The 27,608-nt window shown below is 42.7% G+C and overlaps 1 protein-coding gene across 2 annotated transcripts in view; it reads left to right on the top strand.

The window, feature by feature from the left end:
- Positions 1-2,690: 2,690 nt before the first annotated feature.
- Positions 2,691-27,608, top strand: part of NDRG3 (NDRG family member 3) — a 65,829-nt gene continuing 40,911 nt past the window's right edge. For both annotated transcript variants that reach the window (XM_026100116.2, XM_026100115.2), the window contains exon 1: positions 2,691-2,793. The gene's annotated coding sequence lies outside the window, so the exon portion shown is untranslated. The remainder of the gene's footprint in view (positions 2,794-27,608) is intronic.

The following is a 27,608-nucleotide window of genomic DNA, read 5'->3' as shown; positions in this document are numbered from 1 at the left end:
AGTTTATGTCTATGTCCAGCTGCTCCTCCCAGGGTCTGCCCCTCCCCTTGCCCACTCTTGGCACCCAGCTCTGCAGAAAGCTTGGGAGCTCTAACTCACCATGTGTGCCCAAAGCAGCCACTGACCATAAATGTCTGCTTCAGAGTCAGCTCCTAACCCCTTAAGGAACTGGAGTATTTCTGCACAGCTTGATTTGATGCTAGATTTGTCACACGCTTTTCTCTGTTAGGTCGACAAGCAAATATTATGCATTAAACATTTCATCAGTTCCTTTTTACACTGCACCACACATTTTCTTATTCATTGTCTTCTATCATTCACATTTTAATTGGCTAATTATTTTCCACACATTAAGCATATATCCAATCCAAAGCTCCAAACCGAACCACTCAGCCTCCAGGACCACGCATTCAGTTCATTGTGTATCTATAGCACATCAGTTCATGCTGTACATACAATGTATGTATATCCATAATTATAGGTGTACATGTATAGCTTCAATTTGGTTATTCTGGATATTTCTCAGACTGCTCATCTACCTCGGATGGGACCTGCACCCACATCTCTGCCCCTGGGCCTGGTGGTCTTATTTAAGCTCAGCCCAGGGCCTTCAGTCCTTGCTTGAGCAAGAGTACTAGTCTCTAGCTCATCTGTTCCTGCTCCTGGCCATACCTTTTCTTTGCCAACCCTCCCCCATTGCTATTTATTAATGTTCTTACAGTATTTAAGAATTTCTTAAGTAGGGCCACTGGGTGTCACCAGAAACCAGAACATGGATTAAGTTTGGGAGCTATAGTTTTTGGTTGTTTGGGGCAGATTGATACCAAAGGTAAGGTGAGAGCAGCTGGGGCTTTCACTGTCCTGAGGGCCAAATATTTTTACCGAGGCGCTCCTGAAAGGGGCGGGGGAGCAGCAGGTAGAGATAGCAAAAACACTCCTTTCTTAAGACTGCAATCACAAACACCAAGTTTTGTACAGAACTTACTGTTCATTTAGATTAGTTATTTTCATAAGATCCCTCCAAAAAAACATGGCACCAGAGAGTTTGGCAGTGAATAAGCAGAATGCAGAGTAACAACTACAGTCTCGGGGTGCACTCCCTTAGATGTTCATGCTTGTTCAAGGTTCTGGCAGTGTGCATGGAAAGGAATGAGCAAATTTGCTCAAACTAGCAACGATTTAGCATAAGTCCTACCTCTGAAAAAATCCCAGAGCTCTGTTTCAGGAGCAGGTTTTGGAACGCCAGCTAAGAGTGTTCTGGGCACACTCAGTTGACACAGCCTATCTCTGGCCCTGAGAACTCCTGAGTCCCAGTCTCTTCAGCTATCCCCATACTGTGGTTGCAGACCAAAATCCCCATACTTCGCTGTGCTGGTTTAAACTGGGGTGTTGGTACCATGCTTTGCTGGGATGGCGTAAATTATTCTTTTGCAGTCCTAACCTTGTTTGCTTTCTAACTTCCACTGTACCCAGATAAACATGTGGTTGGGACTGCAAGTGGTGAATTCTTCGCTGGTGACATGGCAGCACACTAAGCCGGAAAAGGAAGTTTTCTGATGTTCTGAGTTTTCAAAAAAATGTCTCTGCATCAGAGTGAAAAGAGTAAAGAAAGAAGAGATTGTGGGGTGGAGGGGGGAGGGTGAGGAAGAAATGGGCCTGGACCGACCAGGAACAGTGAACTGGGACCTCTAACGTGGGCCAGAGGAGGCTGCTAGTTGCTGAACAAAGCCTGCAGTTGAGAAGAAAAAAGACTGTCTTTCTTTGCAGGACTTGCAATTTCTCCAAATAGCAGAAATTCTCAAATCCCTTTGTTACAACTACAATGTAGAGAAACATCTAGTTTCTCGGAAGAGCAGTCCTCTTATTGAAATGAAGGGTCTCAACAACTGTTTTACCTTGTTGTACAGCTGTGGTGGCCAAGAGCAGCTAAGGTTGGACACTGTCCTGGTCAAGCACGTTTTAAGCTCTCACTGTACTTTCTCTTCATCAAACACCCAACCTCAGATGGGGAAAAAACAGTCCCTCTTACTAGTGCTTATGAAAAAGGCAGGCTGCTGGCTACAGTGGCACCCACAGAGCCACTGCTGAACCTGGTGGTCATTCAGGACCCCAATTCTTTGTCATTGTCACCAACAAGCAGAGGGACCGGGCTCATTTCAACTTTCCCAGAAGAAGGAGGAGGGGGTTAAAAAGCAAAACCTATGCGTGTTGAGGTGAACCAAACACATCCATGTATTTTATCCGGAAATATAAACTGAGGAAATTACACCGAAGGGCCCCTTCTCTAGGCCCGTGGATGCCTGGCAGCGTCTCACCAAGGGCAGCAAAGTGAAGGGCCACGACTCCTGCCACAAAGCAGCCGGGCAGGCCATGACCCGGCCGGTTCCTCGGGGCAGCGCCGGGAGAGGGACAGCAGCCACAGGCTGCAAGCTCCGGCCCCGGGGCCAGGACCCTGCCCGGCTGGGGCTGGTTACGGGGATCACGTTTGCCCCGTGAGGCACGGCGGCGGCCGGCCACCTCCCGCACGGGCAGGGCGCTACAACCCGAGAGGCGAAAGAGAAGATGGGGTCGGGACCGCAGGGCTCCAGACTGAAGGCGATGCGCAACGAACTACTCCCAAGATGGCGCCTCCCCTGGGCTCACGGGGCGGCCGCCATCTTGCCTGTAGTCCCGCGGCCGGGGCAGCCCCTGCGCATGCGCGGACTCCGCGGCGCGGCCCGCGGCGCAGCGCGCACGCGCACAGCGGCCCCACATGCCGCGGCGGTTGGAGCTGCTGAGGTACCTGCCGTTCAGGTGAGCGCGGCTGCAGCCCGCGGCCCGGGGCCCCGGCGGCGCAGGCAGCGGGGCCCGGGGCTGAGGAGCCGGCCGTGCCGCGGCAGCTCGGGGCCGGGCCGCCCCGGGCCGTGCGCCGCGGGTCCTCTGCCGTCTGCCGCCGCAGCGGGTCGAGGCGTTGGGCGGCCGTTCGGCAGCAGGTGCGGTGCGGCGGCGGCCGGGGGGCTGCGCTGGCGGGCGCGGGGCGCCCTGGCTGGGCGGCAGCTGGCGGCGGCGGCCGCGCCCGGGGCACCGGCTGTGCCGGCGAGCCGAGCCGAGCCGCGCGCCCCGAGGCCGCCGCCGCCTGGCCCTGGGGCGTCCCCGGTTAACGGTTACCGGGCGCTCCCGGCGGAGCCGCGGGCTGAGGCGGCCGCTGGCCGCAGCGCGCTGGGGCCGGGCGCCCGACGCGGGGGAGCTGCCCCGGCGGCCGCCTGCCCTCGCGCCCCGCCGGGGGGGTCGCCGCCGCCGCGGTCCCCCCCGCCGCCGAAGCGCTGCCTCTGGGGGAACTGCAGCCTTCTGCTTTTGTTTGCCAGAGGAAAATACCGCTCCGTCACGGAGCTGATTTTAGGAAATAATCCTTCTTCATACTGGCTTTCACTTAGAAAGAAATATATATATACACATGCATATACATGTGTGTATACACATATATACATACATATATATATATGCGTCTTCCAAACTCACGTCTCATTTCTTGCAGAGATGTTTTTTTCATTTAAGCAGTCGATGGGAATGCTTTCTGCTTACTGTGATCAATAGCTTTGCTTTCTGAGCATTCAGGTCTTAAAATTCTCTGTTGTAATTGTTTATTTTGGACAATGGAAACAGTATGTTTTTTTGCTTTAATTCTGTATGGTCTTGTAAGTAAATGAATGGGGAAAGGAATAGGTTGTAAAAATTTGCTGTATCTCTTATGTTAGTGTCTGTTTATTAATGCAAGTCACAGGGAGGAATTCCAAATATTGTGAAGTCAGGTGCTTCCATTACCATAAAAATCATAACTATAAGTCCCATGCAGAAGATCCCAGTGTTATAAGACCAGTGTTATGTGTAGCACAACGCTGTCTCTGGCTTCCCAGGAGGTGTTGGGAGTACTGTCCACAGGCCTCGTGCAATGCATTGGGATGCTGCGGTTGCCAATAAGAGACTTGTGGGGTTTTCTTTTTTTTCCCTTCTCTCAGGTTTGAGGAGTCTGGGCCTGGTGTGCCATCATGTCATGGTAACGTGCGAGCACTGCAGATGCATCCTAGTTGAATTTTGTAAAATGGGGCTTGCTGATCACACGTATGGTTGCCCTGGGGAATAGGAGAGGTCTGGTAGGTGTTTAGGGGGTTGCATCTGGGGAACCTGCAAGAATTTTTGTGGTTTAATTCTGAGATGATGAGAAGATGGAGGTTAGATATGGAGAAGAATCCACTTCAGCTTCCTGTGTCGGGTACGTTCGTGACAGCTGCTTCTATACAGATAGGACTTGGGAGCTCCTTACTTTGGAATCTGCCTGTCCTTCTCCATGGAAACAAGTGGGCAATGGCCTTCCAGAGCCCGGAGCCTGTCAAACTGTGTTTAGCCCTAGAGTAGAAGCCCATGGCGGGAGGCCAGTTAGGTAATATAAGGTATAAGAGCTGAATTTAAGATCAGCCTGGAGCTTTTGTGTCACAACAGGGGAGCAGAAGTGACCAAATGTGTCTCTGTCACTGAAACTGAAATTTCAGTAATAAATGTTGGAGGTAGGCTCCTGAATAAACTAGGCAATTGCTAGGTGTCTGGATTACTGGTCACTGTACAGCACTGGGATTGTGAAGGAGGCTCAGGACGGTCAATTTTCCAGTTTCAGTTAATTATTTGGAACTTTAAAACTTAGCTTGTGTGATGCAATAGGCGCTGAAACGGGCTGTCTGGAGGGCAAAAACTTTGTGTGGGCTACACTTGCTTCTCTTTGCAAACACAGAAGCTGGCAACTTCATAAAATGAAAATTAAACTACTGCTGAAACCAGTGTTGCTGGAAATCCTAATTGTATTCCTGGTTACTCATTTTGTATTAAGGTTTAAAGGCTAATTGAACCGAGCAAAACTATTTGATTCGTGTTTTCCTAATCTCAAGTCACCTTTAGAAATGCTCCAGTGCTTCTGTTTGCAGCTTATAGTTCACATTGGTCATACATGACAGGATCTTTAATGTTTTTGAATGGAAAACGTAACTGTAGGAATGCATTTGAATTTCAGAAGATTTGTTGCTTAAAGCGTATATTTTGGTCTCTTAAAGATGTACTATAAAATTTTGTGGAAGATGCTACTAAGACAATTTCTGGTCTTAAACATTCTTCTGTTGCATGCTCAGTATAAACATTACAGCTAAGTATCTAGTATCTAAGTCTAGTTCTATGCAATACCATACAAGTATGGTATTTTCAATAAGAAACTGAAAATCATTATAGTCATAATATAGTCTAAGCACAAAAGTAAACAAGATAATTAGGATAAAGCAAATCAGCTTTTAAAATTTTCTCATGTTTGGTTTTCACATATAACAGAATATGGATTTTTCTTTTTTTTTCATTTTCTCAAATAATAGCTCACCTGGCCTGCCACCACTGTCATTTATGGAAAAACGTAAAGCCAAACACTTGGTTTTATTTCTGTAGCTTTAGTCAGTGCTGACACCACAACCTTCCATGAGCAGGATTTATCTTGTACTCATAATCTGCCAGCTTTATCTTGGATATACGTACTTATACCTCCACTGCTTACGACTGTTAAGCCCAGTGTTGGACAGTTGTGCAGTATCAGTTAAGGCTATTTCTGTCTGTAATTATTACAGCCTAATTTAATCAGTGACAGTTAAAGAGAATGGAGAGGCATTTGTTTTGCTTCCATTCCTCTGTATGATATTGAAGGAAAGTGATCTGATACGTGCTTTAATTCACCTTGATGGTCTCTTTTTTATATTAATGTAGTTTGGGGGTAATAATAAATTTCTATATTGCTTCCACCCTGGGAAGGCTCAGTGTTTTGGCCACATCAGGTCAGTTGTTAAGCAAAGTAGTTGTCATTTGGTTCTGATGTGGGAATGACTGGGTGAGTTTGTGCCCTCTGCTGTGCAAATCAGAGTTGGTGATTGATTTTAATAATCTCCCTTGGCCTTCAGTTCTCTTGCAAATTCTGATTTGTAGATTGGACTTGCTGGATTTTTAATGATACATTCTTATTGATCATTCACCTTATTTTATCTGTTGCTATCCCTTTGGCTTCTATGACGGATGTAACACCATTTAACGTAGAGGTCAGATCAATGCTGTGGGAAGCATGGAAAGGAATAACTTTGTTTTCAATTTGGCTATTGCCCTTACCAGACTTGGATACATTTCTGTGCTTACAAGGGGTTTTTGTTCCCTGGGAGGTGTTCCTTGCTTTATGTAATACAATTACTGTGGAGGTTACAGATCCAATGTTTGATTTGTAAAGTAACCATTGCTGTTCAGTTTTGTGTTAACCAGACTGATGATTCTATTCATAATTGTCAGGTGGATTAAAAATGTGTTATTAGCCCTTTTTTTTGCAAGAGCTGGAATTGTGGCTTTTCTCTATGTGTTTGAACAGAAGACATAGACAATCTGCTTCTTTTTTTTCATCTGTACTTTGGTGGTGAAGCTGCATGTTACACCTTAAGCTGCTCTAATGACTGGTTGGCGTGAAAAAGGGCTGGTTGTGTTCTTGCCTACTCTTGTACCACCTCTGGCATTTATTGGATGTTGTACTGAACCAGTTTGGTTTGCAAAATCAGCAGAGTGCTAATGCAGCCCCTTCCCTCCTCCCCAAATTTCTGCTGGGTTAGGCAGTTGAATGAGTTCAGTGAAGGGCTGATGAATACCAGAGATGTAGTTCATTTCTGCGCTGTAAAAACAGTCATACTGGATCAGACCAGAGATCCATCTAGTCTATAATCTGACAATGAACAAAAATTCATACCTAGGGAAGAGCAGGACTGATGTGTATATATACACCTTTGTCTGCTACCCCTCTTATCTGCTATCAAAAGGTAGACATTGTTTCCATTTTAGTTAACATTTAATGTATTTTTCTTCTGTGAACTTGCCCGTGTCTCCACTGAAGTCCATTTAAATGTATAGTACTGATAGTATCCCAGGAGAGGACTTCCAGAGCACGAAATAATGTTCTGGGAACTAATTACTATTAATTTTTATGAGCTTGACAGCTGCTAGCTTCATTTCATGTATCTTAGCTTTTGTATTGGTGGAAACAGTGAACAACTGATCCCTGTTTATCTTCTCCATGCAGCTGATGATTTTATAGACTTCTGGCATACGTTGCTGTAGTCATCTCTGTTTCCAGGCAGAAGAATCCTAGCCCAATCAATCATTCCTTGCTGTAAGACTTTTCAAACCTTGTTACCTTTTAAAAAAATATTTTCTGCTTCTATTATATGCTCTTGAAATGGAGGCAAGCTACACTCAGGATTTAAGATACAGACAAACTATAGCTTTATATGGTGGCTTAATTCCATTGCTTTCCTAATCATTTCTTAACATCAGTTTTATTTTTTGATTGTTGAACAGCCTTGAGCTGATGCTTTTATCAAACAGTCTGCCATGACTCCAACAAGACTTCCGGAATGCTAATGATCAGCTTGGAACACATCACTTTTTATGTGAAGTTAGGATTGTCTTTTTTCTGCGTGCTACTTTATGTCTATCTGCACTGACTTTCAGCTGTTATCTCCTGTTTATTCAGTCTCATAGGTTTTTTTCCTATAGTTCTTGTGGCAGCCCTTATCTTTACTACTCTGAACAGCTTATATCCTCAGCAGATCTTGTCGCTTCACTCGTCGCCCTCTTTTCCCAGGTTGTTTATGAATATTGTGTACAGCACAGAGCTCTGCACAAAGCTCCTGGCAGTCTCCAGTCCCTGTGGAAGCTGACCATTTGTCCCTATACCCTAGTTATTAGCCCCGGTGAGAGCTTTCCCATTTATCCTTTAGGTGCATAACTGTCAAAGTTCAGTAGCTAGCTGAGTGTTATCTTGTATTACAGTTTCATAATAATTGCTATGAGCAGGCGTTAAGTGCGCGCTCCTGCAGACAGAGAGGTTCTGCCCGTCCTCCCAGCCCTTCCTCATGCTCCCCACCTGCACTCCTGCTGCCGTGCAAGTGAGTCCGGGAGCAGATCTGGCTGCAAATGAACCCAACAAATAAATTAATTAGTTTTCAGACAAATTAGTTTTGTTGTATAGCTAGTACCCAAGTGTGTGGATTTAATTAGAAAGTTTGCACTCGCCTACCTAAAATAATTCTGTGGTTACTGCTGCTGATTAAAACTGTAAACCTACAGGCTCAAATGAAGAAGTCTAGATTTGAAGGCATGATAAGTGTCCATGCACAGATCTGCAGTCTTTATATTAAAATAGCATGAATTTGTTGCTGTAGTTAGATCAGTGTGACTTGGTGTATGAATCAGATCTAGGTACTAATTTAATTGATATTTATGAATGCTTCTTGGACTTTTTCATTGTGCTGAGGCAGAAAAGAATCCATCTGTGTGTGTCGATACCTGGAACTTCTTAAAGACGGTGAATATTCTTTTTTTGTACATTTATGTGAATTACTAGGGAACTGATGTTACTTTGTATCCTGCATATAGACTTTGTCCTGATTCATTAGGAACAATTGCATCATAAATACTTCAAAAACATGTAACCGGAAATTCACAAATACTGCCTTTGATGCACTTGTAGTGTTTTGTAAACTACGGAATTATTCTGGTTTTGTGTACACTTTGGTTAACATTGTTATCCTACATACAAACAGTCTAGTTCTTCAGAGAAATTACTGATCACTAAATGGGTTTTTCAAGTGTGTTCTTGAATGCTAATATATAGGTTCAGCAGTTCTGTTGTCATAAACTGTATAATAACAGCATTGTGCTAAGGTGTTCTCTGTCTGTCTGAAGAACTAAAATTAGATGTTTATGTTGTTTCTTTTGACTGTGGCAGATTTGAGAAGTATTGTTTAGCCAATAAGGTTTGGATTTTTTTCAGTTTGTGTGTTTGTAGGTGTAGTTAGCTTCAAATAGGTGTTAAAAAGAAAAATTTGACTTGCATAAATACACCAAGTCATATGTATATTTTCTACCATAAGAGAATCTGTGGGATTTTCTTAATTTGTGAAATTTTTCCAGTGCAAGCTACAAGTAACTTTTCAGGTGAACTGAGGTTGCACCTGACTGTGCTTTATTTATTTATTTATTTATTTATAGAAGTCTGCCAGTGCTGTCAGCTCAAGTGCTGCATGCTCTGTCTCACAAGTGGCTGGAGAATTAATTTTAACAGTGTTGGGAGTGCCATGCAAGCATATGTTCACTACTTGAAAAAGAGGCCTTTTGGTCTCTTCTGTGCTATTCTACCTTTGTTGTTTCACTAATTTATTTCAATTTGACATTGTTTTGGTCAAAAAAATCTTTGTTATAAATTCAAGTCCTTTGTTTCTTCAACTAAGATGAGAAGTTTACCAGATATATTTGTTCTGGTCCTCAGGAAAACCTGGGAAGATTCCCCCCCATTTTGCAGTACAGTTGAACTTCATCCATGGGCTGGCAGAGAGAAGAACTTGTGATTTGTTGGAGGTCTACACATGGATTAGCAGAGCCATGCTGTAAAATGATACTTGTAAGATAAATAGATAATTGGAAACATGAATTATAAATAAAAAAGAGCTCCTATGTCCAATTACAAAACATTTTTGGTAACTTCTAGGACTAAGCGTGAGACCCAGCTGGTCTTCCAACTACTGTTCTAATGAACTAAATTCATGTTTCGCTAGTAAATAAAGTAATTTGCCAGATCACATCTGGTAGATAATGACCTCCCAGATCTGTACAGGAGAGTGTCAGCGTGAGTGTGTAAGTGCTGCCCTGAGATCTTAGCACACACATTAAGAATTGGGGAAATACATTGGAATTTTTGAACTGAACTGCAGGCTTATGAGGACTTGCTGATTTCTCATTTGCATCAGGTAGAATACTTTAAAAGGAGGTAAATTATTTTTAAGCGTTTTCCGTGGTATGCTGTCTTTATAAGCAAATGCGATAGCTCCTGTAAAGGTGTTGGAATGAGTGAAAGAAGGGGGTTGTTCGGAAGATCCTATCCATCAGGGTGCCTCCTTTATGAGACATTGCACAAGCCTGTATCAGTCTGCGAATGCTATGTTGTAATCTTGTCTCCATGGTTACAGTCGCCGTGTTTGTCATTTTGTAGTTTTTGACTCGTATACCTTTCATGTTAGTGTGCCTTATAATTGAATGATTATGGCTGAGAAGTCAGCATAGAGCCATCTAGGGCAATCAACTGCAATTTTTCTGTTACTGGCCCATCATCATGAAGATTTTTTACCCAGATTCCAGCAGAATAAAAAGAAAAGCACAGAGACGGTTGTAGGCTTCTCTGTACAAAGGAGTTAATGAAGAAGTTCAGATAATCTCTGCCAAGAGAAAAATCAAATCAGTTTGGGTTCTTAGAACGTTAAACGTGTTTTATTTCAGTGGAACATTGTTTTTTTATTTTTTTTGGGAGGGGGGGTTGATTTTTTTAAAGCTAAGCCTCTGTCCCTGGGGACGGAGGCTGGCGATATGGTCTGTGGGCATTAGTGACCCAGCTGTACCCCAGCCCAGGAACTTTGCAATGCGTGGGGTCTTGCCATAAGACTGAAGGTTAAAACATTCCTTTGAGCACATTGAGCAGAAAGACTGCACCAGGCTAGGCAGTACTCAAATATTTGTTACCTTTTGAACACTTAAATTAATGTGTTTGTAAACTGTTTTTGAATGGTCTTGGAGTTTATGACTGTTTTGCTGCTGGACTCAGTTGCAAGGTTGGCCACATGAAGCAGGAGCTGATGCAAGTTGACTAGTGAGTCCAAAGAATCACAGAGTTCAGTAAAACTTTTGCTAAAATGCCACAAAACGCATAAAGTCTAAGTCTTGTGTAGTCAAGCCTCAGGAAACACCAAGCGCTTGTGTGATTATCTCTTGTCTCTCTGGTCTCTTCAGCAAAGTTCTTTATTTTAGACAACATAAAGTGTTGGCGTTTCACCTAGTTTCTACATCCAGAAGGGTTTTATGTGCGCTGCTTCCAAGTGTGATACACTTGCATTTGGCAAACACTTCTTGAAAAAAGATTCATCTGGGCTACTGGGGTTTAAAACTGAGTTGATTTTTGTTGTCCATTAGCTCAGGTAATTCAGTGTCTTTGAATATTCACTTTTCTGGATGTATCACACTCACTGGAGGATGTGTGTCCGGACTACTTTGTGCAAGTAGCTGCTGATTAACTTTTACTGTGGGAGTGCTTTAACAGAAGGAGTCGTCTCAGACATGCAGTTCTTGCTCAGAGGTCCTGCTTGGAACTGTACTTGTCTTAGGAGTGGTTGATATCACTGCACTCCTCATCACTCAAGCTCAGTCTGTGTCCCAGGAGATTTCCACCCCAAACTCACAAGAAAGTCGGAGACCTTTGTTGACATGTACCTTGTGGAGTATCCTAGTTCTGAATTTCTGCAGGGGCAGGCTAGAGAGCATAAGTGGTGAAGGTGCAGAAACACCATTTCCAGATGAAGAATTCTTCCCTTCTGAAATAAATCTTCCATTCACCAAAGGATAGTTTTTTAAAATAAAGATGACCTGACTGGGTGTGAAAACATATGCACGCTCTGTCTGCCTGTGTCTTTCTGTCTTGATATGGTCAGACCAAGACAGTGATGGAGGCTTCTTGGTCCCTTTCTTGCCAAATGCTTTTTGCTGTCTTGCTTTTTGCTTTTGTTTCCTGCTCATGCATGTTGAATATGGATGGATATGTTCTGTGTGATGTGTACTCCTTTGCCCTCTTCATTGTGAATTCTTTGCAGCTGCATAGGGAAGGTCAGCAATGATTCCCAAATTTTAGGTAGTGTGGCAGTTGCTGTAACAGAGGATTCTTGTGACTTCATAAGGTTTCCTGTATCCGTGTATTTCAGCAGTCTTTCAAATCTAGGAAGCAACAGCTTCAGTGCCAGAGCTGCCTGATCATGTGTATACTACAAAAGCTTCACTAACATAATGAGACCATCAAGCCCTTCTGATAGAGATGCAGTTTACACTGTGAGAAAGGACTGTTATTGGTATGCCATCTAGTAATTGCCTAAATGAAGTGTTTTCAAGGGTAATTTTGTACCAGTATAATTATATGTATGCTGCTGCTCTCACCAGCATAAAAAGATTTTGAAAACAATTTGCAAAGCTCACCACTTGGTTACCCATGGGGGCATGGGGGGGGTCTTGTGCCCGTTTCCCACGAATACATTCTACTTCTGGTGGTGTCATTAAGCATTAGTCAGAAAATGATTTTTTTCTTTTCACTGATCACACAGCTTTTCTTGGTAATGCAGCAACCCCTAAGACTTTTAAAAGCTTATGATCCTACTTCTTTGTGGATTGCGATAGCCTACAGGGAGCAGAATTTCTGGGGGATACTCCAACCTTAAGAGTAAAGAATTGGCGGATGAATAACACCGGATATCTATGTGTAACTCCCCGAGGCAGAGCAGCGCATTCCTTCGGAGGGGACATGGAGGGCTTTGCTGGCCTCGCAGCAGAGCTGCGAACAGCCTGCTCTGCTCCCGCTGCAGCTCCAGCGGAGGCAGCATGCCAAGGGCTGCTGCAGGGCTGAGGCCTGAACCCTTCGTCTCATGTATCCTCAGAAGCAGCTGTTACGGTCTGAAAAAAACTTGGTTTTTTCCCCCTGGTTGTTTTAAAAAAATAACATTTTTATTTAGGTTGCAAAGCAAGCAAGTAAAGCCTTGAAATGCTGGCTTTTAAAATTGCATTGCACAGTATTTCTCGGAGAGGTGAGGGAGGGACTCATTGAGCGTTAGAGTCCTTGCCAGCAGCCCTCGTCCTGAGGAGAGGGATAGCAGAAGTTTTCTTTTGGCCTTTCACAAGCTAAGGTATTTTTTGTTGTTGGGGTTTTTTTTTTTGAGCTTAATAGCGTCGTATTTCTCTGTTAAAGACAGCAGTTTGTTAACAATGAAAGCAATAAATACGTTAGCCACAGAAGCTTATGCTGTCTAAAAACAAATAAAAAATAAGTAATGAATATACTTAAACATATGGTTTAGTACCTTTGAAGAAATTCATAGTAAAATAGGAATGTGAATTTAAGAACTATTTTATGTAAAGGCAGGAGAAATATTGTCAATACTTCATTTTCATAAAGTAAGGATCGTTTAGGCAGTAGTATTATTCAGCCTTTATGCAGCTCTCCAGAATGTAAATCTCTGATTACACCTGCTATGATTGTTTGGTAGGTAGTAGATGCTAGGGGGAAAAATGTTGGAAAAAGATAAAAATGGCTTGAAATATATGCAGCAGAAAGCCTAATTTATGGCTTAAGCATTAATTGTCTGCACTGAGCAGTATTGGAGTGTGGGTATCTTGCTTTTTTGGAGTTTGATTTCTTTGATGTGACGCGTTGACATTGTCTCAGATCTCTAGCCTTCAAACGCCACTCTGGTCTGTGGAACGATGGTAAACATGGCGTTTATGCTCTTATTTTTATCATGGCTCCACATTAAAATGAACTGCATATGTAGAAGCCATCATCAGTCATCCTGCTGGCCTAAAAATGATTTAAGGGAACAGAGTCTTAATATTGTGAAAGCTTTCAGTAAGAAAGGACTCTCAGGGATCAAATTACAATCTTGAAACATCTCCTTTTAGTGCAGTCTGAAGTATTTTTATCCTATTATATACATCAATAGACTCAATTTTTTTTGCATTTTTTTTAAAAAGAACCCAAAGCCTTCTCAGCACTGGTGATACCAAACTATTTTTTGTAAACTAGATCCTTTGATTGCAAGACCGACGCTCTGCTATAAACCAAGGGGGCTGTCCCACAGTCCTGGCCTCTGCTTCCTTGCAGCATGGTTCAAGCATCTGCATGAATAAAACACAGGGGAAGAAATAGGGTTGGGGGGGACACTGGGGCTTTTGGGGTGGGGAAGGGTTGTTTGGATGGCTTTTTTTGTGTGTGAAGAAGAGAAGAGATCCCATGTTGTCTTAGTTGATGGATGTGGAGCTCTGCTGTCTCTGAATTCCTACAACAGCGTTGCAGCGGGAGAGGGAAAACGTCCTCTTACTTGGGCAACCTGCAAATGGCCAAAGAAAGCAGTGAGTGCTGTTAGAAAGCTCAGTCCTTTTTTGCGGGTGGATTCGTGTATTCATTTTTAAGGGTAAGACGTTAAATCTCAGAGAGGTGACAGCTTCTGCTGCTTCACCTTGGCACCTGTACTGATGTGGTTTAGTGGCTGCCGTCGCTGCAGGAGGCTGGTCGGGCAGAGCAGCTAGGCTTTTCCAGCCACAAGTTTTATTACTGGCAATTGGGTAATAAAAAAAGTGGAGAACAGCTTGCGATGTGTCTGCAGGACAGTGGTGAGGAGGGAGGTGATCTCCGTTTTACTCTAGATGGAATCATTAGCAGATGAGTCCTTGTTTTAATGTTTTAACCTTCAGCCTTATGGCAAGGACTGCTCCAGATAGAGCCGTTAGCAGTCCTTTTCCCCGGTTTCTCCCTTGATTAGAGCTTCACTTGAAGGGAAAACAAAACCTGACTTTTGGGGTAAGAAGTGAAATTACTGCTGGGAAACAGGGATGATTTTTAAGAGGGATTTTGGGAATGATTAGCTACCTAGAAAAGATGCATCGAGTCCGAGCAGTTTAACATGCCGAGGAGGGGGTTGAAAGGGGCTATAGCTCACTCGAGGTATCTGAATGGAGGAAGCTTCTGACAGAGGTCTATTTTTGGGGGGGCTTTAGTAAAATCCGGTGGAAAGGAGGAGACTTGAATAATATTTAAACTGTAACTGAGGTGAATATTTAACAGAAGCAGGGTTGCCAGTATATCAGATTGCAGTGGAAAACACCAGTCTTTTCACTCTTCAACACACAAGAAGTTACTCAGTGCTGACTTAAAAACTTTCCAAGAAAAATGACATCTTTCAATGCCAGGTTACGTGCTTTAATGAAGAAATTATATGGGAAAATTCTTTTTCTCGTGCTAGGCGGGAGGCTCAGCCTAAATATTGAAACCGATCTCTTTTGACATTGATATATGTTGAGTAATATTGAAATAAGAAGCATTACCTGGAGGGTTGGTCCAAGAAAACTAATAAGAGTACAGCCTAAAAATAGATTAAGATGAATTACTCAAACTAAATGAGATCAACATGAACACTTGAGTCTGTGATAATTCACACTCTGCCCTAATTTTTATTGAAGTTGTTGAACAAGTATAGGACTTCTCAAATGCTGTGGCATATGAGCACTTTTCTCTTTGCTTGCAATTACCAGGTATTGCTTCTGTTAATGTTTGCGCTCTCAGCCCATGCAGGGAAGAGATTTGGGAAAGTATTTGATGTCTGTGATATTTTTATAGGTGCTGGAAATGAAAAGCCAGTATTGAAGTGCTGGTAGTTGCCACCAAAACTGTGGATGATGAATTTTTCAGCTGCCACACCAAGTGTGATGGGAACCATAAATTAGTCGTGAGTCTCCTACCTTCCAGTACGGGGTGGAAAGTTCAGCCGCATGCTGTAGTTACTGAGTCAGCTCAAATGAGAACATAGTTTTGGGTACTGCAGTGTAGAACCTATTATTCTTACTACCAAGATGTCGTGAGCTCTAAGCTGGTATACTTCATACACCAATGCAGAAGATGTATATAAACAAAGGCTAATAAGAAAAAATGGAGATCAACTTGATGGCAAGGAGGAAGAGAATGAGTAGATAAATAACTTGTTTTCTTAGATTTAGCGTTTTTCATCAAAAAGATTTTTAATAAAATTCCTAATTCCGGGAACTTGTCTAAAAATTTCTCTTTATTCTAAAGTAAAACATTTTTGGAAGAGAAGCTTTTTTTGCAACTCTCTGTACTAAGAAAATGGGAATAGTGGGTGGAGTAGGGCGTTAGTTAAAGGGTTGCCTGCCCGTTTGTAAAGGGGTATGGAAATGGTAAGGCACACTTCTAAAGAGAAAGTCTCAAATATTTCCCTGAGGAAGCAGGAAAAATGGTTTTATAGTGCAATAACATCTTAGACATAGCCTACACTGGAGCTGATTGTCAGCATAATTACTCAGATTCTTTCGATGTGGAGTATAAGAGAGCTTAAAAAAAAAGGCAAAAAAGAAGCATGGAATGAGGAGCGATCTGAGAAGACGTTAAATAGTTTAGGACTTCTCGCCTTGGAAAGGAGGCACTTGGAGGAGGAAGAAAATTAATAGTTTTATGAAAGCAAGAATGGCACTGAGAAGGTTAGTGGGAATAATCAGCATTTTGGAGAACATGAGGACTGCTGGGGCATCCAATAAAACTTTATCTGTAAATTGGACAGAGGGCAGATTTATTTTACACAGTGTTTCCACAACATTATCCATTGCCGCAGGACGATGTGGAGGCCAAAAAACACAGAGAAGTCAAAGTTAGAAAAACAAATGGAGGATAGGTGACAGAGGTGACAGTGTTTGTTGATGAAACTAAATTATTTACAATGGTGAAAAGAAGAGCGAGCTGTGAAGAAATGTCGAAAAATCTTACAGGACCGAGTGCTAAAATAGCATTTTAAATTTGGTCTAGTGAAATAATGCACATGGAGAATGGTCCCAGCTGTATGTATACAGTGATGAGCTCTGAATTGACTCATCAGTTGTAGCTGAAGTTTGGGGGTGATAGGAGGCAGTGCTGTGAAAATACTATCTCAGTGGTTGGAGAATTAAATTGAAGGTTAGGTACTCATGGAAAAATAACAGTGACCAAAACAGGAAACATACTGCTATGTAAGTCCATAGTGCATCTGCATTACAAATGCCGCATGAGTACTGGTCTCTTCCCTCTTAAAAAACCGGGTAAAACTGGGAGAGGTCCTGAAAAGGTTGACAAGGATGATCAAATGGGTTCCATGTAAGGAGTGATAAACAGATGAGAACTCTTCATTCTGGAAAAGATGTCTTTGAAGGGGATGTGATGGAAGTGCATAAAGTCAAGGAGTGAAAATGAACCAACTTTTCACCATCTCCTCCAATACAAGGACTAAGATCAAATGAAAATAGCAGGTGGCAGGCTCAAAACAAACAAAGTGAGATATTTATAAAGTGGGAGCAGGACCCGCTTCCTTATCTCTGGCATTGAGGTTTTCAGCTGTTGGAACAATTCCCTGGATTTAGGCTGATTTATTCTGCAGTTAACATTTCATCAGAACACTGTTCACGATGCTTTTAAAGCTTAGCTTTAGCACTCTTTTCGTAAGAGAAGTCCTTTTGAAAGTCAGAGTATGAATATGAAGCCTGACAGGCCAAAGCATCCTCTCTGATCAGTTTTCATTAGGCAAAATCAATTCAACTTCTAAACAAAGTGTTTTGGTGGAAATACTCAGTAAAGTTGTGAATACAGTCCATTCAGATTATATATGTAGTTTAGCCTTCTGGGCATAAGTCAGTATTTTGGGATTTTACTGGAGTGTTAAAACTTCTGTGACAGCAAGAGCAAATATATCTTCATTGTCTGATAAAAATGAGTTGGGATGATGACTTACAGTTCTCGTAGTTAGTTCCATCTTAAACTACTACAAGAATAACACAATAGTAAAATACTAACCAGCAGCAGTAGTGTTATTTTGGGGTTGGTCCATAGGGTTTGGAAAATAAGAGACTGAAGAAGAATGTTTTCGATTCATGGAAGTTCTTCCTGAATGACAGAAATAATGTGTCCTTCATTCTGCTTTTGCTGTGACTCATCTCTAAGACATCAGATGTTTTAACCAGGACATGGTCCAATGTTAAAGTGCTATTTATTTGACCTATGGTTTGTTGTGTTCATGTACTCGCTGACAAAATTAATTTGTTGCCGTTTCAGACTGATTCAGAGCAGCTTGGTAAACATCTCTACGCTTACTTGTAGAGAAAAATCTCACTTACTGTACACCCTTAAACTCACAGAGAGAATCACAGAATAGTTGGAGTTGGAAGGGGCTTTTGGAGATCATCTGGTCCAACTGCACTGCTCAAGTAGGGCACCTATAGCAGATTGCCCAGGACCATATCCAGTCAAGTTTTGAATATCTCCAAGGATGGAGACTCCACAGCCTCACTGGGCAACCTGCTCCAGGATTTAACCAGTCTCACAGTAAAGAAGTGTTTTCTTGTGTTCAAATGGAATTTTCTGTGGTTTGGTTTGTGGCCATTGCCTGTTGTCCTGTCACTGGGCACCACTGGAGCAGAGTCTGTCTTCGTCCTCTTTGCATCCTCCCAACAGATTTTTATGTTCATTGATAAGATCCTCCTGACCCTTCTCTTCTCCAGACTAAACTGTCCCAGCTCTCTCAGCCTCTCTTTGTATGAGAGATTCTCTAGTCCCTTAATCATCTTTGTAGCTCTTTGCTGGACTTGCTCCGGTAAATTCACGTCCCTCCTGTCCTGGGGAGCCCAGAACTGGGCACAGCATTTCAGATATGGTCTCACCAGTACTAACTAGAAGGGAAGGACCACCTCCTTCAGCCTGCTGGCAATGCTCTTCCTAATGCAGCCAGAATGCTGTTGGCTGCCTTTGCCATGATGGTGCGTCGCTGGCTAAATGTCGACTTGGTGTCCACCAGGACTTTTAGGCCCTTCCATGCAAGGCTGTTCTCAAGCTGGTTGGCCCCCAGCCTGTACTGGTGCAGATGGTTATTCCTTCCCAGGTGCAGGACTTTGAACTTCCCGCTGTTGAACTTCATGAGATTCCTCTCTGCCCATTTCTCCAGCCTGTCGAGGTCCCTCTGAATAGCAGTGCAACTGTCTGGCTTATCATCCACTACTCCCGGTTTTATATCATCTGTGAACTTGCTAAGTGTGCATGTGGTCCCATCATCCAGGATATTAATGATTATGTTAAACAATATTGGATCCAGTATTGATCCCTGGGAGACACCATTAGTGACTGATCACCAGCTGGGCTTCATGCTGCTGATCGCAACCCTCTGAGCCCAGCAGTTCAGCCAGTTTTCAGTCCGCCTTACTGGCCACTTACCTAGCCTGCACTTCATCATTCATCACAGTGTCAAAAGCCTTACTAAAATCAAGATAAACAGCATCCACTGCTCTCCCCTCATCCACCAGGCCAGTCATATCATCGTAGAAGGCTATCAGGTTGGTTAAATATGATTTATCTTTCGTAAATCCGTGCTGACTACTCCCAGTAATCTTCCTGTCTTTCACATGTCTGAAAGTAGTTCTAGGATTACTTGCTCTCACCTTTCCAGGGATTGAGGTGAGGCTGAGTGGCTTGTAGTTTCCTGGATCCTCCTCCTTGCCCTTTCTGAAGATAGGAGTGACATTTGCTTTCTTCCAGTCCTCAGGAACCTCTCCTGATTGCCATGACCTTTCAAAGATAAGAGTGACTTCGCAGTGACATCAGCCAGCTCCCTCAGCACTCACGGGTACATCTGGTCATGGCTCATGGGCTTGTGTATGTCCAGCTTGTTTAAGTGTTCCCTAACCTGATCCTCTTCTACCAAGGGTAAGTCTTCATTGCTCTAGGCTTCCTCTCTGGTATCTGGGGCTCAGAGACTACTCACCTGAATTGTGCTTAGAGTTGTATTTCAGATTAACATCTGTTCCTGAGCTGAGGAAGGACTTGTGGTCTCAAAAGCTTGTCTTTGTTTCCAGCTAGATAAATAAAAGATACTATCTCAACCTACAAATCTTACCTCCTTTGAAATATTCAGTGGCTGAAAGAGTAGAGATAAGGGTGGTGGGGTCTGTTGGGGTCTCCTATATAACCCCCTCATTGTAACTGCTTTAGCATTTGCTGAGCTGAAACGGGAGCCTGTGACTTCAGGGAATTCATTCCCTAAGAAAAGCTGATGTCTGCCTCACTTCCAATGAGGTGCTGCTATGCTTGAGACCCACTCTCTCCTGAGGTAACAAGGAAGATTCTGTAGTAAGGAGGGTTATTATCATTTTACTTTTAAAGTATAACATGTGATCCAGAGTAATTGGATTACTGGAGTTTAATGGATAACTAATTGTGTTATGCTCTGTGTGTGCTCTTAGACCTCTCTACCTGTCAGCCAAAACCCATTAGCTTAAATTACTGTGAAGGAGGCTCAAAAGAGTCTACACTTTGGTTCTGTGAAGTTGGCTTAAACTAACATATTACTCTTTACAATGGGGTTTGGCGTCTGTTACTACTGCAATTCATCTAACTAATGGTATCTTAATTACATCTGATGGTATGACAGTACCCTTCTTTAGAACACTTTAAATCTCTCTTGAGTCCACAAGGTTTCTTTAGAATTCATGGCCATAGCACTGCAATACTGGATGCAGTATAGGTAAATATATCTAGCATTTCCCAAAAAGATGAAGCAATGCAGCTTGGCAGGGAGGGAGAGGGAAGGTAATATTGAAGTGAAAAAAATAAGTCTGGAAGTAATGAGGAGTCTCATTTTACTTCTTGAGATAATCAAATCAGCAGTGTCTTCAAACTAAATTCTGCCTAAAGGTTAATGTGGGAGAAGTGTGTATGTAATCTTACAGGAATTAAATATTCAGACCAGGTAAATATTTGATAATTTCTCTCCAGGTAAGTGCAAGCAAGCTATCCTATCTGTAGGGGAGGTATTATGAAAAACATTTGTAGCGTCAGGCCTGGCATTCTAATGCTTGTCATTCTTCTAAGGGCCTTGCATTGAGAAAGTCCTTCTCTTGACAACACACACTGACTTTATAAAGCTCTGGCTGCTCAGAGCTGTTGCCATAGCTCATGGGAAGGGAGTTAGTTGTTGACCCAGCACTAGTCTTGCCTTGGACTGAATGTTGGGTTTGGACATTGTAATGTTGGGGTGAAGGAGCATTCTGTATTTAATAAGTAAAGACATTTATAATGTCTGTGACTATTAGGGAAGGAGAGATGCCACAAACTAGTTTTCATGGATAAGGCTGCCTTACCTGCTTTTCTGCAGCACAGAGCCTGAGCCTGAGAAGAAAATCTGTGTTCAGAAAGAGCACCACCATTTCTGTGCACTAAGAAAGAAGCTTTAACAGGACCTGAGAGAAGTGACATTTCTCTAAAATTTACTTTGATGTACTAGCAAAGGGGAATTATCACTAGGTGCTGTTCTTTTGTTCCTTCCTAGGCATCTGCTCTTGAACCATATCAGAGACTGGGTCTTGCACTACACAGACCCAGAGCAGTTCTTCATCTATTCTTATTCTGGAAGCTATTGAATATTATTTAGAATGTGTCTGTTTGGGGGTGGGGAGTTCAATTTAATATTAAACCTGTTATTTTGACATATTAACATCTGCCCTGAAAAAATCTATCATAATTCCTGTTCCATCTAATGCCCTTATTGTGAAGTAACTGACTTGGTTCCTTATCAATTATTAAACAGTTTTAGAAAGGGAATTTCTAAATAAGGCTAATGAATGGCAGTAACAGTCACTACTTTTGCATTTTCCTTTTTCTGTTTTTTGTTGTGTTTTGTTTTAACTTTGCTGCTGGATTGTGATATTTTCAGGTCAGAAATCTCATTGTACATCTATCTTCCACTAAATAAGAGGGAGTTATAGGGAAGATGAACCCCATTTTTTCTTATAGGTTCACAGTGAAAGGACAGGAGTCACAAGTTGCAGCAAGGTAAATTCCCATTAAATACAAAGAAAAAAACTTCACGAGTGGCCTGTAGTACTGAAAGGTACATCCTTAGAGATTTTTAAAATGTGACTGAGTAAGGCCCTGAGCAACCTGATCCAGCTTGAAATTAGGCCTGCTTGGAGGAGATTGCACCAGATGACCTCCAGAGGTCCCTTCCAACCTAAATTATTCTGCGATTCCATGCAAATCCCCCAAATGAGAACCTTGCAATGTTACTGTTCTGCCATCTTCGCTTGCAGAAGAATCTGTGAACGGACTTCTGAGAAACTTCCTGTTCATGCCTTTTAATCTAGAAAGTAGTTTTAGCTTTCATTTCATTAGCTTTAACCTTCATTGCCTCCTTGGTGCAGTTCATCCTCCTGTTCTTTTCTCTGGAGATTGAAACTAGGAATTTGTTGTAAGCAACTCTTTGTAGAGACAAGGGGATTATATGTGAAAGCCATCTGATGACTCAGCTTTGTTCAGAACCCAGGGCATTGGAACAAAATCACTTATATTGATCTTCAGTTATTTTTGAAAAAAAGGAAAACTTTTTATGCATTCAGGGCTATGTTTACAGTAACTAGATGTCCTAGATGGAGTATCCATGGTATCATAGATTTTGAGTCTAAATTTCTTCATGTTTTGTAGTGGGGTTTTTTGGTGGGCATATCATGTACCACAATACTGAAAAGAATTTCTGCCTTGAGGAAGGTTTTTAAGTAATGTATCATGTGCTAACGTGATACCTAATGGGAAACCCTCTTTGAAGTGCCTCCATTGCTTGTGAATTTTTTTGCTATATCTGTCCTCTCTGTTGACAAGTTCTGTTTCCCAGGTATAGAGACTGAATTTCACCTAATAAGAATCATTTAACTTACAATAGTGTTTCTTAATGGAGACTAAACTCTTGAGTTGGTGTACGACATGGACTTAGAATTGGACATTTGGCGGGTAGAAGACTTATCTGAGATAGTTATGGCAGCAAAAACAGACTTAACCTAGGTCTGTAACAACTGTTCTTTTCATGGTACAAGTTGTTTATCCAGTCCAGCTCAGTCACTAGATAGCTTCAGCTTCTAACTTTGACCACAACAAATGTTAATGTATTCTTAGTAAGTGCTTTTATACTTCACCTGCTTGAAATCCCTAAGCAGCAATACCAACTGAACAGGGACCTGGAGATGAGGCGTGTATGGTAAGTGTTCACACAAGTGCATAAAGTCGGTGAAATACAAGAGCTTTTCAGTCAAGAGCATGTTGCTGGAGAGAGACCCTACTTCTGAGGAACATTGTAGATGGGGACTGGGGACAAGGACGCAGCAAAATCAGCAACTTGCAAATTGGTAGGGGGAGATGAGTGAGAAAAGAGAGGAGGAGAAGGAAAGCGAAAGAAGGGAAGTGGGAATTCTTTCCTACCTGGAAATGACTTTGAGGGATGAGATCTCACCAGGGCAGGAAGCACCTTCAGAGGGCTTTATGGGAGGATGTGTAAACACCTGTCAGCCATTCAGCAGGTCTCGGGCACTAGTTTCATGGTGAATTGATATCGACAGCACTATCCCGAAGAAGGGCTTTTGAAGAGCGATCTAAACTTGCAAGCATCCAGAGCCAAGAACAGCAACTCAAATCTGCAGAGGATCGACTGGGTTTGGGTGCATATGGCAAAACTTGACTGAAAACATCACTTTCTCTCAGAAGATATTTTAGGTATCTTCTTACTTATTTTATAAGTTGTTTTATAATTGACTTCAAGCAGAAGTTGTTCTTATGAATAGTGATTTGAAATCAGTTACTGATGGCTGGGAATCAAAGCCCTAAGGCTATGCTGAAATTGTTACATACCGCTTCATGGACCTGTCAAGGGTGATGAATTATCTGAGCAGCCAAGAATGGCAACTGTTAGCAGAGCTCAGGCTCGGCATTGGTAGGAGCTCCTTTCTTTCAATAAAATGCCACTTGTTTGGGCAAAACCCCAGGATTTGGCTCCTCTGTGCCACCTTGTAGCCACTGCAAGTTTGGTGCGTGTGCCAGGCAGAGCTCTGCAGCCATGCTGGTTGAGGACCTGTGAATTAGGCTCTCACACTCTGCTGCTGCTGCAAGCTCATGAGCAACCAGTGCCATTCCTGACTGAAACATTAATGCATTTTGCAGGAAACATTTTTTCTCTCTCATTGTTCAGGTATCTGATAGTCTGACTAACACTGAGGAAGCCCACAAGAAATGCACTGTTTCTAGACAGCTGCCACCCACTGTCACGCCTCCCATTTTGGTCAAGCTTAAAGAATTTGGCCAGAGGTCAGGCATATCTAACCATATCCTAGAGCCGGTACAGCGTGAATCTATTCCTTGGCACAAGATTTAAATAATTTATGTTGTTGATGGTTGGCTTTTACTGGCCATGAAGAGAGGGCAGGCATCCACCTCTTGGGCTCTTAGTACTGCTGACCATGAAATACATCTCTTACCTCTGCATATTGCCACTTGGGGATTTAATCTGATGATAGGGAGAGTCTCAGCTGTCAGAAAGCTGCACTCTTTCTGTACACAATCAGACCAGTAACGTGGCGGGGGCTTAGTGCTCGCATGACGTTATTTCACAAGAGTGACTGGCTGAATCCAGGCCCAGTCAAAACGGGCTTGTTGCTGGTGGGCAAATAATTCTGTAGTGTTTACAGCCGTGATAAAGTTTCCCCAAGGTGAAGGGACAGGCCCATATGCTCGCAGTTCATACTAGTGGCGGAGTTACCGAGTAGCTTCTGGGAGTGTCATGCTGCTGTTCCAAGTAGCTGGGAAACTTTGGTTTTATTGCGGGAGGGACATGGTCTTGCATTTGTGTGCCGTTGTTAGCAATTTTCTCCTCTAGCTGAGAAATACAGCTCTGGGTACCACGTTGCTGGTCTCCTTGAAATTCCAAGTAGTGCAGTGTGGATGGGTTTGTTTTTCTTTGGTCGGAAGGTCAGAATATTTAAGAACAAACAAACAAAAAACCCCCCCACTGTCGCTCTTGTGCAGTCTTGCTCTCTTGAAAACGCTTCTGATTGTCTGATGTGCTAAAAGCATCATCATTCTTCGTCAGGGCTATGACTTTCTAAGCTGCCTGAATTAAACTGTCACAATGTTTGTTTCAAGAGACACAGGAAGGTGGTGACACCTGGAAATGCTCTTCCTGTATTTTTCAGTGGAGCGTGGTGTTGAGCGTTTCCCCAGCTGCCAGTAACAAAGGTTGATTCTTTAGCTTTACTTGCTTTTAGGTTTTTTTTTCTTTAGCCTGAACTAGAGGAGCTATATATCTTTTTTTGTAGCTGTCCTTCTGCTGTCTAGAATAAGTGCTGTTCTTAGGGTCCTTTTGATCCTCAGCTCTGCTGCATGATACGACTCAGGGTCCCATAGGGTGACCTGCATGCAATGGGGCTTACATAGCTTCTTACTGTATCATACAGATCTGTTGATCCTTGCCATGGTCCGGTCAGACAGTCCTTTGCTGTTGCTGTTAATCGGGTCCTACAATGACTGGACAGGGGATATTGGAGGATCTATCCCTGTCTCTTCCCTCTAGTATCTTTTTAGGGACTTGTTGCCCCTGAATATATCAAATTGCTTTTTGACTCTTCTCAAATTACACACCGCGAAAACCCTGAATGACTTGAGCTGTATTAATAGTTCTCTTGAATAGCGGATCATGTCCCCCTTCCTTTCCCCTCGCACCCACGGTTTACTTGAGCTGGCTCCATTGCTCTTTTGCCTACAGGGTAAGCTGATTCAACTTGCTAAAAAAGAAGCAGAAAGCAAATCTGCGCATTAAAAAAAAAATTAAAAAGCCCTCCTCCCCAGGTTTTACAAATCGAAAGGGAACAAAAATGTGTTTTATATTAAACTCTTCAATGAGTTTTAACTTTCAAACATTCTTACAAGCACTGAACCACCTGATGATTATGTGGTCGCTCTGTCTGCATCGAAGACCATGCCAGGCACGGGAGCTCCCTGGCAGCTTCAGAGTGGACTGATGCAGAGAATTCACTGAGCCTCTGCTATGGTTTTCTCATTCCCCAGTGCCCCTTTTTAAATGTTGGTCATCACGTGCTCTCACCTATTCTGTAGCTGGCTTCCTGCCTTTGACGTGTTTAAGTAACTTTTTCCTGTCGGTTTGGTCATCCTTTGCCAAGACGCTTGTAAAATTCTTTCTTTTAGCTACCTTAATTTCCCATTTGCTCTTGTTTTGCCATGATTTATGGGATTTCCTGTTTTCCTCATGTGGACAAATTGTCCACTTTTTTTAAACCCCAGCCTTTCCCACAATAGCCTCCTTAACTTCCCTATTGCGCCGTGCAGGGTTTTGATGAGGTGGCTCTGTCTTTCTGCTTGAATAGCAGCGCACAGTTTACCTGGAATTCCCATGCAGAATTTTTTTCAAGTCTCCAGGCTCCTTGTAGAGGATTCCTGTCTCTTAATGCTTTTTCTGGCTTTTTGTTTTGTTTTGACAAGTTGCTCTGTTGTTATGCTGTTCCTTTTCTTGAAATTGAGTGTATGTGTGCTGGATTTGCTGGTTTTCCCTCACGCTATGGTGTTAAGCCTAATTGTGTTGTTTTCTGTTGAAAAGCAAATCTTCTCCTACTACCTTTCAAGCTCTCGTTGCAGTGTAACATATTCTAAAGGGTAGTGCTTCCCAAAGGAGTAACTGTAATGGGCCGTGCTTCGGTTTGCTTCTGAGAAGCAGATCTCCGAATCCCTGTGTATTCAGTGTTACCTGAAGAAAAGGGCAGAATCTGACCCTTTTCAGGTATGTCCCAGTAGAAGTTTATGGGGTTAACTTCGCAGTACATGGGCAAACGTACCTGGCAGGGTGCTCATACCCACAGGCACACTGAGCTGTCTGGATTTAGCACTGAACGTCTTGATGGTTGGCATTTTCCATCATATGTCCGCATTGTATGCATGCAAGCATTTACAGATTGCTCCCTTAACTCATGAGCAAGGATGTTCACCACTGTTAGAAGAAGACTGGGTTGACTGCTACATCCCATACTTGTTCCAACCATCACTGACACAAAACATTATTACCTGTTTTCTCAAAGGATTTCCATCTGTTTCAAGAAATTATAACATGAATGCCTGAGCTGATGTGTACTAGATGCTAATTTATAGCCCTGGTTGCTTGTGTTGCAGGGAATGCTACAAAGACTGTAGTGATTTAACTATTATATTTGTGTATTTGACTACTACTCATGTTGTGCATGTTCCTCAACTTAGACTGCAAGCTCTGGAGCTGGCTCCAAAGCTTATTACCCATCACTGTGAATGAACGTCCTTGCAACTGCTTTACTGAAGTGTCAAGTAGATTTATATTGGTGTACATTTTTTTTGCAGCCTATAAAACTTTGAGGTTTTCATTAGTTCCTCTCAGCATTTTAATCATTTTTTAAAAGAAAATAACAAAAGAAACCAGAGAGAACCAAGTTCTGAATCTGAACATTTTCCTCCATTGTTAAAAATGCATTTTCTTAACTAACATTAGCTAATTTGGATTGAAACAGCAACTGAAGGTGTAGTTTCACAATATGACTTGAGCTGTATTAATGATTTTCCTGAAAGGTGGATCATGTCTTCTGCAGTTTCCCTTTGCTCTTGCCACATACCTTGTCCTAGCCCTGATGTTCGTCTGATTGCCCGATAAGCTCATTCAGTTCGCTAATGCAGTAGAAAGCTGGCAAAAGCCCGCTCAGCTTGCAGTCAGGCATGCTAGACCCTACCTAAGACAAGATTCAGGTTACTGCTGCAAGGGAAGAGAGGAGCAGGGCAGGAAGGAGAGCCGAAGGGGCCGATGTCCCTTTTCAGGAGCTGTGAGATAAAATTTGGTTCCTCTGTATCCTGAAATAATACCCTACAACAAGGCAGCTCAGATTAGCACACTGTATATTCTCTATACACTTTATCTAAATTGATCAGTTTTAGCATATCTTGAAACTTAAGGGCAGGCTCCTGCCAGAAAAGTAATCATACTGTTCCCTTCTCCTGTGTTTCTTCTGGTGGTGCTGTGAACACACATTTTACCAGTTCAGTGATTCAACTGAAGAGCTAATCCTGC

The sequence above is a fragment of the Dromaius novaehollandiae genome, chromosome 16 (genome assembly GCF_036370855.1).
Source record: "Dromaius novaehollandiae isolate bDroNov1 chromosome 16, bDroNov1.hap1, whole genome shotgun sequence".
Taxonomy (NCBI): domain Eukaryota; kingdom Metazoa; phylum Chordata; class Aves; order Casuariiformes; family Dromaiidae; genus Dromaius; species Dromaius novaehollandiae.
This window is presented reverse-complemented; position numbering and strand designations above follow the sequence as displayed.